Raw genomic sequence first — 12,903 nt, forward strand, 5'->3', positions numbered from 1 at the left:
GTCCCGCTGCTGTGCTGCTCCCACGCCGGCTCCTGCTGACCGCTGGTCCCCGCTGACTACCTCCAGGAAGCGCTGTCCTCCGGTCCATGGGCGCGGCCATCTTGGATTGCCCATGTGACCCCACTACCACCAATGAGGAGCCTTCTCCTTCTCTCTCAGCCTGTCAGCTCCCAGTGTCCACTATAAAAGGATCCCCAATGCTCACACAAGTTGCCAGTGCAACTAGTTTCTTAGTTTAGCTAAGCAAGCCTTCCCACTGCGCTCCAGCCGCTCCACGTAGCCACTCAGCTACCAATGTCTACCCACGGCTAACCAGCCGCTCCACGTAGCCACTCAGCTACCAACATCTACCCATGGCTAACCAGCCGCTCCACGTAGCCACTCAGCTACCAACGTCTACCCACGGCTATCCAGCCGCTCCACGTAGCCACTCAGCTACCAACGTCTACCCACAGCTAACCAGCCGCTCCACATAGCCAATCAGCTACCAACGTCTACCCACGGCTAACCAGCCGCTCCACGTAGCCGCTCAGCTACCAACGTCTACCCACGGCTAACCAGCCGCTCCACGTAGCCGCTCAGCTACCAACGTCTACCCACGGCTATCCAGCCGCTCCATGTAGCCGCTCAGCTACCAACGTCTACCCACGGCTATCCAGCCGCTCCACGTAGCCACTCAGCTACCAATGTCTACCCACGGCTAACCAGCCGCTCCACGTAGCCACTCAGCTACCAACGTCTACCCATGGCTAACCAACCGCTCCACGTAGCCACTCAGCTACCAACGTCTACCCACAGCTATCCAGCCGCTCCACGTAGCCACTCAGCTAACAACGTCTACCCACGGCTAACCAGCCGCTCCACGTAGCCACTCAGCTACCAACGTCTACCCACGGCTAACCAGCCGCTCCACGTAGCCGCTCAGCTACCAATGTCTACCCACGGCTAACCAGCCTCTCCACGTAGCCACTCAGCTACCAACATCTACCCACGGCTATCCAGCCGCTCCACGTAGCCGCTCAGCTACCAACGTCTACCCGCGGCTATCCAGCCACTCCACGTAGCCACTCAGCTACCAACGTCTACCCACGGCTATCCAGCCGCTCCACGTAGCCACTCAGCTACCAACGTCTACCCATGGCTATCCAGCCGCTCCACGTAGCTTCCTAGCTACCTCGTTACTGCCGCATTCCTCAAACTCCTGTCAGTTCGCTGCACCCTCTCATGCGGAGAAACTTCATTAAGCCAAGTCTCCTCCAGCGAGCGTCTGCGCCAAGTAATACAGATCCAAGGCCCAGTCCGGGAACACAGCTCCTAAATTCCACGCTTGTGACAGTTTGCACTGGCCAGATGGACTTGGCAAGTGGTCAAGGATCTGGGATAGAAGCCTCGCAGGATGTACTATTCCGTCTGGAAAGACAGGAGACCTCTCAGGCTCAGCTGATCCAATTTATCCAAGATATGTCGTCACGCCTGGACAACATTCAGTCCTTACTGGCTCATCCTGCTCCCGCTGGCTCCCAAGCCGCCTCTCCTCCTGTGGTGTCACCTGCTCCTCCGGTTCTACCTCCTGCTCGTCTTCAGCTCTCCCCTCCGAGCAAGTTCGATGGCAACCCCAAATTATGCAGGGGTTTTTTAAACCAATGCGAAATCCAATTCGAGCTACAATCCGCCAACTTTCCGACGGCCAGAACCAGGGTGGCATATATCATCTCCCTACTCTCTGGCCAAGCACTCGATTGGGTCTCGCCCCTTTGGGAGAAGTCGGATCCCCTGCTCTCCAACTACCCCGAATTTGTTGCTACATTTCGCAAAATCTTTGATGAACCCGGAAGAACCACTTCCGCATCAGCTGATATTCTACGCCTCCGTCAGGGCAGCAGGACCGTCGGCCAATACGTAGTCCAGTTCCAGATTCTGGCTTCAGAACTCAATTGGAACGAGGATGCCCTCATCGCTGCCTTCTGGAGTGGCCTTTCTGAAAGGCTCAAAGACGACCTAGCTTCCCGTGATCTTCCAACCAGTTTGGATGGGTTAATCTCTCTCTGCAACAAGGTGGATCTCCATCACAGGGAGCGTGCCTTGGAAAGAGGCAGATTTGATCGTGGAAGGCCACGTCCAGTTTCCCGCTTACCCTCTCCTCCTCTGGGCGAAGAACCCATGCAGGTCAACAGCTCTCATTTATCGGCTGAGGAGCGGCAGAAAAGGCAGAGGCAGAACCTCTGTATGTACTGCGGATCTCCTCAACATTTAGTTAAAACTTGTCCCATTCGTCCGGGAAACGCCTCCTCCTAACTTATGAAAGAGAGGTTAAGTTAGGAGTTGCCATTGAATCACAAAGGAAGTCTGATTCCACCATCCAGGCTCATTTAAAGTGTCCTCAAGGTTCCAAAGCTGTATTAGCTCTCCTGGATTCCGGAGCGGCAGAGAACTTTGTCACTACTGAATTTGTCCAGAAGCATCAAATCCCCATGGAAGCGTTGCCTCAAGTCATCACTTTAACTGCCATCGATGGTAGTCGCATTTCTAGTGGAACCATCACCCATCGTACAACACCACTTAAACTTACCATTGGGGTGCTCCATTCCGAACAACTATCCTTCCTAATGATTCCCAAAGCCTCTCATTCTTTAGTCCTCGGATTACCCTGGCTACAGAGACATTCACCTCAAATCGATTGGACCACCATGCAAATAATTTCCTGGGGTTCCAATTGCTTCAAAGGCTGCCTTCAGCGGGTAATACCTATCAGACCTGCCCAAAGCCTACGATGGGTTTCAGGACGTCTTTAGCAAACAGAGCGCAGACCTGTTACCTCCCCATCGTGATTGGGACTGTCCCATAGATCTGATTCCCGGGAAGAATCCTCCTAGAGGCCGAACCTACCCTCTATCTCTCCCTGAGACTCAGGCCATGTCGGAGTACATTACGGAAAACTTAAATAAAGGCTTCATTCGACCTTCCACGTCTCCAGCAGGGGCTGGATTTTTCTTCGTAAAAAAGAAAGATGGTGGCTTGCGCCCGTGTATTGACTACCGGGGTCTTAATGAAATAACTATTAAGAATCGCTACCCTCTTCCTCTCATTACAGAGTTATTTGATAGAGTCAAGGGAGCCACAGTTTTTTCCAAACTCGACCTAAGAGGAGCCTATAATTTAATTCGTATCCGTCCAGGTGATGAATGGAAAACGGCCTTCAACACCAGGGTTGGGCACTACGAGTATCTCGTTATGCCCTTCGGCCTCTGTAATGCTCCGGCCGTCTTCCAGTTTTTCATCAATGAAATCTTCCGGGACCTCTTGTACAAGTGTGTGGTCGTTTACTAAGACGACATTTTGATTTTTTCTCAAGACCTCCAAACTCATCAGGTCAAACAAGTCCTTCTGAGGTTGCAGTCCAATCAACTGTTTTGCAAATTAGAGAAGTGTCTGTTTGAGGTCTCAAGTGTACCATTCCTGGGATACATTATCTCCGGAACAGGCCTTCAAATGGATTCGTCAAAACTACAAGCCATTCTTGATTATTCTCTTCCTTCTTCCTTAAAATCCATACAAAGATTCCTAGGATTTGCCAACTACTATCGCAAGTTTGTAAAAGGTTTCTCGACTCTGGTAGCTCCGATTACAGCCCTCACCCGCAAAGGAGCAGATCCAACTATATGGCCCGTCGAAGCTACCTCTGCATTTCAACTTCTTAAGCAAGCCTTCATCTCTGCTCCCATCTTAAAGCAACCAGACTCCACCCGGCCCTTTATCCTGGAGGTGGACGCATCCTCTGAAGGTGTCGGTGCAGTGCTCTCCCAGCGATTTAAAGATGAAAAACTTCATCCCTGTGGTTTCTTTTCCCGGAAGTTTTTGCCTGCAGAGAACTACACCATTGGAGATCAAGAGTTACTCGCCATGAAACTAGCCCTCGAAGAATGGCGATATCTTCTAGAAGGAGCTCATTACCCCATTACCATTTTTACTGACCATAAGAACCTCCTTTATCTTAAATCTGCAAATTGCTTGAACCCTCGTCAAGCCCGGTGGGCAATGTTTTTCTCCAGATTTAACTTCAAAGTCTCCTATCGCCCCGGATCACAAAACCTCAAAGCCGACGCACTCTCCCGTTCCATGACGAGCAACCCTGATCTACCCATGGAACAGCCCCAACCAATCTTGAATTCAGCTTTCTTCGCCTCTACCCAATTATCTTCTATACCCCCGGTTGGGAAGACTTTCGTCGCTCCGGAACTCCGCAAGAGGTTACTGCATTGGGCTCATGCTTTCCGGTTCTCTGGTCACCTGGGTATGGATAAAACCCTAGAATTTATCCAGCGGACCTATTGGTGGTCTTCGATGAAAAAGGACGTCAGGTCTTATGTGTCTTCATGCATCAAATGTGCCCAACACAAGATACCTCGGCGGGTTCCACACGGTCAACTCCAACCTCTTGCAATTCCATCTAAGCCATGGACTCACCTATCTATGGATTTCATCTCTGATCTTCCTCCATCTCGGGGCCACAACACAATTTGGGTTATCGTGGTTCGTTTTTCTAAAATGGCTAATTTCGTACCACTTACTGGGCTTCCATCTGCACCTCTACTCGCCCAGAGCTTTATAAAAGAGATCTTCAAGCTCCACGGCCTTCCTCAAGAGATCATCTCCGACAGGGGAGTACAGTTCGTAGCGAAGTTCTGGAGGTCACTCTGCTCAGCCCTTCAGGTAAAACTCAAATTTTCTACCGCTTATCATCCCCAGACCAACGGTCAGACTGAAAGGGTCAATCAAGACCTGGAACAGTTCCTGCGCACTTTTGTCTCCTCCTCCCAAGATGACTGGATTGAACTTCTTCCTTGGGCCGAATTTGCCCACAATAATCATTATCACACGTCCACCAGCTCAACTCCTTTTTTTACAGTTTTTGGTCAACATCCTCGAGTGCCAGAGTTCCCTCTTCTTCCCACATTAGATGTGCCTGCGGCCAAAATGTCCCTTCAACGGTTCTCCAACATCTGGGAAAAGGTTCGTTCCTTTCTGACTAAAACGTCAGCCCGGTACAAGAGATTTGCTGACCGCCAAAGACGAGCGGTTCCAAATTTCCGACCTGGGGATATGGTCTGGCTCTCTACCCGAAACCTAAGACTCCGAGTACCCTCGATGAAATTTGCTCCGCGATTCATTGGTCCATTCCCAATCATCAAAGTCTTGAATCCTGTGGCTTACAAGTTAAAGCTTCCTCCATTTCTTCGCATTCCAAGTTCTTTCCATATTTCTCTTTTAAAACCACTAGTCTTAAACCGATTTCAGAAGGTCCTGCCTAAAGCTTCTAGTGTTCAAACACAGCAGGGAGAGGAGTATGAAGTTGACAGAATCTTAGATTCCCGTTGTCGATACAACCGTCTTCAATACCTCATCGACTGGAAGAATTATGGTCCGGAGGAACGAATCTGGATAAATGCCTCCGATGTCCATGCACCCCGTCTGGTCAAAGCGTTCCATGTGAAATTTCCTCATAAACCAAGGAAGTGTCCGGTGGCCACTCTTGAAGAAGGGGGTACTGTCACACGCCGGCCTGGAGACCCCAGAATCAGAACCCGTCACTTACCTGTGCGGGCGCTGACCCGTGCTGTCTTCCGGCTCCCGCGCTGTACGCTCCTTCCTCTTCTCCCAAGGCAGTCTCCGCTGTTGTCCTCTCGAGGGTCCCGCTGCTGTGCTGCTCCCACGCCGGCTCCTGCTGACTGCTGGTCCCCGCTGACTACCTCCAGGAAGTGCTGTCCTCCGGTCCATGGGCACGGCCATCTTGGATTGCCCATGTCACCCCACTACCACCAATGAGGAGCCTTCTCCTTCTCTCTTAGCCTGTCAGCTCCCAGTGTCCACTATAAAAGGATCCCCAATGCTCACACAAGTTGCCAGTGCAACTAGTTTCTTAGTTTAGCTAAGCAAGCCTTCCCACTGCGCTCCAGCCGCTCCACGTAGCCACTCAGCTACCAACGTCTACCCATGGCTAACCAGCCGCTCCACGTAGCCACCCAGCTACCAATGTCTACCCATGGCTAACCAGCCGCTCCACGTAGCCACTCAGCTACCAACGTCTACCCACGGCTATCCAGCCGATCCACGTAGCCACTCAGCTACCAACGTCTACCCATGGCTAACCAGCTGCTCCACGTAGCCACTCAGCTACCAACGTCTACCCACGGCTAACCAGCCGCTCCACGTAGCCGCTCAGCTACCAACGTCTACCCACGGCTAACCAGCCGCTCCACGTAGCCGCTCAGCTACCACCGTCTACCCACAGCTATCCAGCCGCTCCACGTAGCCGCTCAGCTACCAACGTCTACCCACGGCTATCCAGCCGCTCCACGTAGCCACTCAGCTACCAACGTCTACCCACGGCTAACCAGCCGCTCCATGTAGCCACTCAGCTACCAACGTCTACCCACGGCTAACCAGCCGCTCCACGTAGCCACTCAGCTACCAACGTCTACCCATGGCTATCCAGCCACTCCACGTAGCCACTCAGCTACCAACGTCTACCCATGGCTAACCAGCCGCTCCACGTAGCCACTCAGCTACCAACGTCTACCCACGGCTAACCAGCCGCTCCACGTAGCCGCTCAGCTACCAACGTCTACCAACGGCTAACCAGCCACTCCATGTAGCCACTCAGCTACCAACATCTACCGACGGCTAACCAGCTGCTCCACGTAGCCACTCAGCTACCAACGTCTACCCACGGCTAACCAGCTGCTCCACGTAGCCGCTCAGCTACCAACGTCTACCCACGGCTAACCAGCCGCTCCATGTAGCCACTCAGCTACCAACGTCTACCCACGGCTATCCAGCCGCTCCATGTAGCCGCTCAGCTACCAACATCTACCCACGGCTATCCAGCCGCTCCATGTAGCCACTCAGCTACCAACGTCTACCCACGGCTATCCAGCTGCTCCACGTAGCCACTCAGCTACTAACGTCTACCCTCGGCTATCCAGCCGCTCCACGTAGCATCCTAGCTACCTCGTTACTGCCGCATTCCTCAAACTCCTGTCAGTTCGCTGCACCCTCTCATGCGGAGAAACTTCATTAAGCCAAGTCTCCTCCAGCGAGCGTCTGCGCCAAGTAATACAGATCCAAGGCCCAGTCCGGGAACACAGCTCCTAAATTCCACGCTTGTGACACCTAAGTTTTTTCCTCGCAGCCCCAGTTGCGGGAGAAAATGAAGAAGGAGCTGTTGACGTGTCACGTTCCGCTTCAGCTGACAGTGTGTTCACCAGCAGGTCTTTGCACCTCTGCAGGCTTGTGTCGGCCGGAAAGAGACACACCACATAGGCTTTAAACCTAGGATCGAGCACGGTGGCCAAAATGTAGTGGTCTGATTTCAACAGATTGACCACCCTGGAATCCTGGCAAAGCGAATGAAGGGCTTCATCCACAAGTCCCACATGCCAAGCAGAATCGCTCCATCTTAGCTCCTCCTTCACTTTCTCCAGCTGCTTCTGCAAAAGCCTGATGAGGGGAATGACCTGACTCAAGCTGGCAGTGTCTGAACTGACTTCACGTGTGGCAAGTTCGAAGGGCTGGAGAACCTTGCACAACACGGAAATCATTCTCCACTGCGCTTGAGTCAGGTGCATACCCCCTCCTTTGCCTATGTCATAGGTGGATGTATAGGCTTGAATGGCCTTTTGCTGCTCCTCCATCCTCTGAAGCATATATAGAGGGTTGAGTTCCACTGCGTCACAACCTCTTGCTTCAGGTGATGGCAGGGCAGGTTCAAGAGTGTTTGCTGGCGCTCCAGTCTTCGGCACGCAGTCGCTGAATGGCGAAAGTGGCCTGAAATTTTTCGGGCCACCCAAAGCATCTCCTGCACGCCCCTGTCGCTTTTCAGAAAATTCTGCACCCCCAAGTTTATTGTGTGAGCAAAACATGGGACGTGCTGGAATTTGCCCAGATGTTATGCCCGCACAATATTGGTGGCGTTGTCAGATATCACAAATCCCCAGGAGAGTCTAAGTGGGGTAAGCCATTGGGCGATGATTTCCCTCAGTTTCTCTAAGAGGTTGTCGGCGGTGTGCCTCTTACTGAAACTGGTGATACACAGCGTAGCCTGCCTTGGAACAAGCTGGCGTTTCTGAGATGCTGCGACTGGTGACGCTGCTGCTGTTGCTGCGTAAGGTGATACATCTACCCAGTGGGCTGTCACAGTCATATAGTCCTTAGTCTGCCCTGTTCCACTTGTCCACATGTCCGTGGTTAAGTGGACATTGGGTACAACGGCATTTTTCAGGACACTGAGGACACTTTTTCTGAAGTTTCTGTACAGTCTCGGTATCGCCTGCCTAGTGAAGTGGAATCTAGACGGGATTTGAAACCGGGGACACAATACCTCCAGCAATTGTCTAAATCCCACTGCACTAATGGCGGATACCGGACGCACGTCTAACACCAACATAGCAGTCAAGGCCTCAGTTATACGTTTTGCTTCAGGATGACTGCTGTCGTACTTCATCCTCCTCGCTAAGGACTGTTGGAGGGTCAATTGTTTAGTAAAAGTAGTGGTGTTCCTACTTCCTCTCTGGGATGATGAACGACTCCCAGCAGCAGCAACAGCAGCAGCGGCAGCAGGAGGCGTAGCAATGCAGGATCCTCCGGAGGAATCCGGGATAGGAGAGTCAGTCATGCCAGTGACATGGCCTGCAGGACTACTTCCGATCCTGACTAAGGAGGAAATTGACGAGGAGGGAGTTGACGGTGTGGTTTGCAGGTGCTTGGATACAACAGGACAACGGGATTTAGGTGTCCCTGGACTGCTTACGGTCTTAGCCAAAGTTTCTGAACTTGACAGTAACTTATTATGAACGCGCTGCAGGTGCCGTATAAGCGAGGATGTTCCTAGGTGGTTAATGTCCCTACCCCTACTTATTCCACCTTTACATAAGGTACATATGGCAAGACAGTTGTCCGGATTTGGATAGAAATATTGCCAGACCAAAGAGGTGGAATGTTTGGTCTTCTGCCCAGGCATGACCGTGATGGGCTTTTTCATCCCACGGACAACTGTCTCCCCCGGAGCCTGATTTAAACAAACCACATCACCATCAGAATCCTCCTCGCCAACTTCCTCCTCAGCGCCAGCTACACCAGTATCCTCATCCTGTTGTACTTCAACAGTGACATCTTCAATTTGCATATCAGCAAGTGGACTGTGGGTGCTCCTTTCAGCACTTGCAGGGGGCGTGCAAATGGTGGAAAGAGCCACCTCTTCCCGTCCAGTGCTGGAAAGGTCAGGCATCGCAACCACCACCACACTTGGACTCTCCTTGGGGATTTGTGATATCTTCTTAGAAAGCAGAGTTCTTCGCTGTGCTTTTGCCAGCTTAACTCTTTTGATTTTTTTAGTGGGAGGAGGGCTTCCATCGTCATGTGAAGCTGAACCACTAGTCATGAACATACTAGGGATCGACCTTAGCCGTTCCTTTCCACTCCGTGTCGTAAATGGCATATTGGCGAGTTTACGTTTCTCTTCAGCTGATTTAAATGTTTTTTTCAAGGTAATTTTCCTGAACTTTGTCATTTGGGATTGTATGTGCCCTCTATTATGACATTGGGCATCGGCCTTGGCAGACGACGTTGATGGCATGTTATAGTCTATGTCATGACTAGTGGCAGCAGCACTAGGAGGAAGTGGTTCTTGATCTTTCTCTATTTTATTTTTATCGGAGAAAGTTTGGTCCTCCATTTATGTTATATCGATTTGATATATAAGTGCGGCTAAACACAGAAAATATTTCTTTATTTTTGCTGGAGAGTAGTGCACTTTGTGGGTTACACCAGCCTTTAAGAAATGAGCCAGCCGGCTCTTTACTTATAGGCGCTGCTCCTTTGTTGATGCACGTGCGGCTACTGCGCACACAATTCACAAACACAGAAAATCATTTTTTTTTTGGTTTGGACTGGAGTGTACTTTGGGGGTTACAGCACCCTTTAACGGTCAAGCCAGCCGGCCCTTTACTTATGACACAGGCGCACGCTTGGCACTACTTTGTTGATGCACGTGCGGCTACTGCGCACACAATTCACAAACACACAAAAAATATTATTTTTTTGTTTTGAACTGTAGTGTACTTTGGGGGTTACAGCACCCTTTAATGGTCAAGCCAGCTGGCCCTTTACTTATTACACAGGCGCACGCTTGGCACTACTTTGTTGATGCACGTGCGGCTACTGCGCACACAATTCACAAACACAGAAAATATATATTTTTTTGGTTTGGACTGGAGTGTACTTTGGGGGTTACAGCACCCTTTAACGGTCAAGCCAGCCGGCCCTTTACTTATGACACAGGCGCACGCTTGGCACTACTTTGTTGATGCACGTGCGGCTACTGCGCACACAATTCACAAACACACAAAAAATATAATTTTTTTTGGTTTGAACTGGAGTGTAATTTGGGGGTTACAGCACCCTTTAACGGTCAAGCCAGCCGGCCCTTTACTTATGACACAGGCGCACGCTTGGCACTACTTTGTTGATGCACATGCGGCTACTGCGCACACAATTCACAAACACACAAAAAATATTATTTTTTTGGTTTGAACTGGAGTGTACTTTGGGGGTTACAGCACCCTTTAACGGTCAAGCCAGCCGGCCCTTTACTTATGACACAGGCGCACGCTTGCCACTACTTTGTTGATGCACGTGCGACTACTGCGCACACAATTCACAAACACACAAAAAATATTATTTTTTTAGCAGTTGGGGGGAGCACCCCTGATGGACAGAGCACCCCCTGGACAACACTACAGCACCCCTTTAGGACTGGGACACTGCACAGGACTTTGGAGTGGACACAGCCCCTATGGAGAACTGACTGCACAACACAGTCCAGCCAGCCCCTATGGACTTTGAAGTAGTGGACACAGCCCCTATTAACAACAGCAGCACAGCACAACACAGCCAGCCCCTATGGACTTTGAAGTAGTGGACAACAGCAGCACAGCGCAGCACAGCACAGCACAACACTACTCTGCACTACACTGCACTACACTACACAGCCCAGCCAGCCCTAACTCCCACCCTCCCTCTTCACTGTCCACAGCCGAGTGAGAAAATGGCGCCGACGTGGGTACCTTATATTGGTTCCAAAACCCGCGAGACTCGGAAGGCGGGATGATGACGTTTTGCCTCGATTTCAGATCCGAGTCAGGCGGGAAAAGTCGAGCCTGACTCGGATCTGCCTCGGATCGGGGGGGCTCGGGGGGGTTCGGATTTCAGAAATCCGAACCCGCTCACCCCTAATATATATATATATATATATATATATATACACACACACACACATATATATATATGTGTGTGTGTGTGTGTGAATATACACACATATATATATATATATATATATACATACATACACTGTATATATATACAGTATGTATACACTCTGGCTGAGACCTGAGTTGGGGGGCCCTTAAAATTTTTGCTATGGGGCCCACAAAGTTCTTGTTACGCCCCTGCAATTTAATGACATTTTTAGTATCATAATAAATAGATCTCTTAATATCAAAAAACATAACCTAAAAAGTCTGCGTTTGCAATTCAGAAGTAAAAAGAAAGTTATGATTCAAGGACAAAGGAGAGTGTTCAGGGGTGGACATAACAGAAATCCAGCAATAGAAATACAGACAAGATAACAGAATAGTAACACAAAAAGTAGTGTATTGAACACAACCCACACAATAAACAACCCTCTGTGAAGCTATATGTCTTCTGCTTTATGTCATCACAGAAGTGTCCTGAGGCAGTGAGAACATTGCCAGGTTACACAGTACATAAGAAATGTGACATAATGACTCATCTCTGCAGGCTACAGAGACAGAGAGCAATAAATAAGATAACACCAGGGAGGTGCTGTGAAACCCAAAAGAAAGTGCAATAATAAACATATTTTGTAATATGTAGCAAAGTAAAGAATCTTATCCGAAGGGTCTTATAGTTCAGTAAGTACTTACTAAATGCGTATTATAGATAAAGATAAAAGTAAGTAAAATAAACACAGATCAAGACCAAGATAAATGAATAAAATCCAACTTCAACAGAGGAAATATACAGATATATCCGGTATTCAAAAAAGTTTTTATTAAGTTTTGCTATCCCCATAGTTCTCTTTGGGCTCTATTTACTACAATCCGTATATTGAATGCAGATTGTAGTGTGATATTACCGAGTGAATTCGCATTGCGAATTCAGGCAATATCACAGGGATTTACTACAAATCCCTTACAGGGACAAAGCTTGCGATAAAGCTCTGTCCCTGCAAATCCCCTTCGGTGCCTTATCACGGTATTTTCGCAAAAAATACCGTGATTAAGTGCCCGCGCATGCGCCGACCGGTCGCCGCTGCTACACCCCCGGCACTAAGCCCCGCCCCCGCGATCATGGACCCCCCGCGACCCCCCTCCCATGACCCCCCTCTCCCTTAATTACACTTACTTAATTACTCCGGGCCTCCGGTGATGTTCTCCATTCCTCCGGTCAGGTGATCTCCCATACTGCACTGGGGCCCGATCACCTGATGACCGGGCAGCAGTGCACTATGGGAGACCAGCTGACCGGAGGGGAGTCATCACCGGAGGCCCGATCACCGGTCCCTGGAGTCAGGTAAGTAATTTTTTTTTTTTACTAATTTTTTTTCTTATTTTTTACAGTAATCAGCTTGTGGTCTGTTTAGACCACACAGCTGATTACTGTGACCGACTCCCGGTTCTGCTCTCCCCGTTAGAGCAGGGCAGAAGGCCGGTAACCGGGGGAGACCCTGGATAACGCCACCTCCAGGTGGCGTTATTATCAGAGGGCTTTCCCCGATATTTTTTCACATTTTATTTTTAGTAACTCTGGTCGGATCACATTTCCAAT

This window comes from Taudactylus pleione, unplaced genomic scaffold, assembly GCF_031769625.1.
Source record: "Taudactylus pleione unplaced genomic scaffold, aTauple2 ptg000039l, whole genome shotgun sequence".
NCBI lineage: Eukaryota > Metazoa > Chordata > Amphibia > Anura > Myobatrachidae > Taudactylus > Taudactylus pleione.